The sequence below is a fragment of the Urocitellus parryii genome, chromosome 15, assembly GCF_045843805.1.
Source record: "Urocitellus parryii isolate mUroPar1 chromosome 15, mUroPar1.hap1, whole genome shotgun sequence".
NCBI classification, from domain to species: domain Eukaryota; kingdom Metazoa; phylum Chordata; class Mammalia; order Rodentia; family Sciuridae; genus Urocitellus; species Urocitellus parryii.
Genome location: NC_135545.1, coordinates 8345645 through 8348384, shown reverse-complemented (window position 1 = coordinate 8348384; position 2740 = coordinate 8345645). Strand labels below are relative to the sequence as shown.

The 2740-nt window shown below is 34.3% G+C and overlaps 1 pseudogene; it reads left to right on the top strand.

The window, feature by feature from the left end:
* Window positions 1–217: 217 nt before the first annotated feature.
* On the top strand, window positions 218–1180 carry LOC144250420 (protein-L-isoaspartate O-methyltransferase domain-containing protein 1 pseudogene; annotated as a pseudogene).
* The last annotated feature ends 1560 nt before the right edge of the window (window positions 1181–2740 follow it).

Sequence of the window (2740 nt, the reverse complement as noted above, 5' to 3'; positions counted from 1 at the left end):
CACAGGATCAGTTTATTTTTGGAAATCAAGTGCAGTATTAAAAAGAAAACAAACCACACTACATTATTGGAAACCATTTCTACTGATCTTATTACATTTTTAAATTTACAATTTGATTTGAATATTATCATGGGAGGAGCTGTGAGTGCTGGGGAAGATAATGATGACTTAATTGATAACCTTAAAGAAGCTCAGTATAGCCTTCAGAGCAATTGATCGTGGAGATTACTATTTGGAAGGCTACAGAGACGATGCTTACAAAGACTTAGCCTGGAAGCATGGAAACATACACTTGTCAGCACCTTGCATTTATTCTGAAGTTATGGAAGCATTGAAACTTCAACCAGGATTATCTTTTCTTAACCTGGGAAGTGGAACTGGATATTTAAGTACAATGGTGGGCTTAATTTTAGGTCCTTTTGGAATAAATCATGGGATTGAGCTTCATTCAGATGTGGTGGAATATGCCAAGGAAAAACTGGAGAGCTTCATCAAAAATAGTGATAGCTTTGATAAATTTGAGTTCTGTGAACCTGCATTTGTGGTTGGTAATTGCCTCCAGATAGCATCTGACAGTCATTAGGATGATCGAATTTATTGTGGAGCTGGAGTTCAGAAAGACCATGAAAATTACATGAAAATATCACTAAAAGTTGGAGGCATACTAGTTATGCCTATAGAGGATCAGTTAACACAGATTATGCGAACTGGACAAAATACTTGGGAAAGTAAAAATATTCTTGCTGTTTCATTTGCTGCACTTGTACAACCCAGTAAGAATGATAATGGCGAACCAGACTCTGTGGGACTCCCTCCCTGTGCTGTCAGGAATCTAGAGGACTTGGCTCGTCTTTACATTCTGCGCACACTTAGAAATTTCATAAATGATGAGATACAGGCCAAGGGGATTCCTCAAAGGGCTCCACCTAAGAGGAAAAGAAAGCGAGTTAAACAGAGAATCAACACTTGTGTGTTTGTGGGTAATCAGCTCGTTCCTCAGCCTTTAGACAGTGAGGAGGATGAAAAAATGGAAGAAGATAACAAAGAGGAGGATGAGAAAGATCATAATGAAGCCATGAAGCCAGAGGAGCCACCACAGAATTTACTGAGGGAAAAAATCATGAAGCTGCCCCTCCCTGAGTCTTTGAAAGCTTATTTGACATATTTTAGAGACAAATAACTTATATCAAAAAGAATGCCTACTGATGATTCCTTTAGTCTTGAAAAGGTAGTGTTTATTAGGAGTTAAAAGAAAGAGAATTATTTGTTTCATCAGAGTGAATCATAGTGGGAAAAACATATAACTTGTTTCTCTTAGTAACAAAGATGATGTATTCAGTGATGAAAAAGAAACTCTTTTATAAAATCTATTTTTCTTTAAATCTTGGGAAAATGCTGTTTTAACTCAGTGATTTCAAAGAGGAATGCAGCAATAGTCAAGACTTTGTGTAATATAAGTCCTTTTCTGATTCCCTACAGATTTGTAGAGGTGAGGGTTAGATTTAATTTTATATAAGTAATTGTTAAGCATATATAATCTGATTTGAATTGCAGTTGTTTGCATTTCCTCTATGAAAACTTTCTTATCTAATAAGGAAAACAAATGCTTTGTAGACCTATTTACCTTACTTTTGTTGCAATCACTGTTGCTGAGTTGCTGTAGATATGTTCCGGGCAATATATGAGTGCAATAATAATACAAGATATTGAGCAATTTATCTTTAAAAAACCCACACATTTCATGAAATTTTACAGCCCTGCAGCTTTTACTTTTGAATTTATTGCCAAAAGACATGGGGAAAATACCTGCTTCTCTTATACAGATTTTAAGAGCACAGCAAGTGAATATTAAAGTAGAAAGTATATACTTAATACAACTCAATTTGTATGGACCCTTTACATTTTCAGTATTTAAAAATAATGAGGTTATCTTAACTCAGAATTTTCAAAGGTAGTATATTTAGGATTGTTTTTCTCTAGTTCACTGTACAAAGTATTTGGTTTTTTAAAAAAAATCTATCTTCCTCTCTGACTATAATAGCATAGAGGAAAGAGTGAATAAATAAGCACGAGTGATCACCACTTTCTCAGCTCCAAATAGCAGGGCCAGAGCAGATATGGTCAGCTGATGCACTTTAGCCAATGGGACTTCTAGCCTATCTGTATATTTAACTTTACAAGATAGGGATAAACTTGCCTACATTTGCTTTGGATCTTTCTAGTGTAAGAAATATTCACAGAACTTGTATGTAGACACATTTGTATTAAAAATCTGGTTCAGAATCATAGTGTAATCTTTGGGACCTACACCATGTGCATTCAACTTCTTCCCATATTTTTCTGTTTCTTTGGTAAAATTATATATTCATTTTTGCTTAATGTTGCATACTTAAGCTACATAGTGTATTAGTGACAAAACAGGTAATGCCGTTATTAGGATTTTTTTTCCTCTTAAGGCTAGGAAACACTCATTCCTTGTTAAAATGTACAATGTAATATATTTACTACGTAGTGTTAACATGGATCATGCATTTTTTAATGGGAAAAATTTGAAATTACCATTTATTACCACCAGCATCATATTAAAACAGTTGCTCAGATTTTCTTATGGAAACTCAAATCATTGTATAGTGAAAGACTGTTATCTCTTTACTAAGATTCAAATATTGTTTCAAAAATCTCAGCTCTAGTAATTCCACATATCTAAAACACTTGTTTGGAGTGGGCACCTAACTCAGTG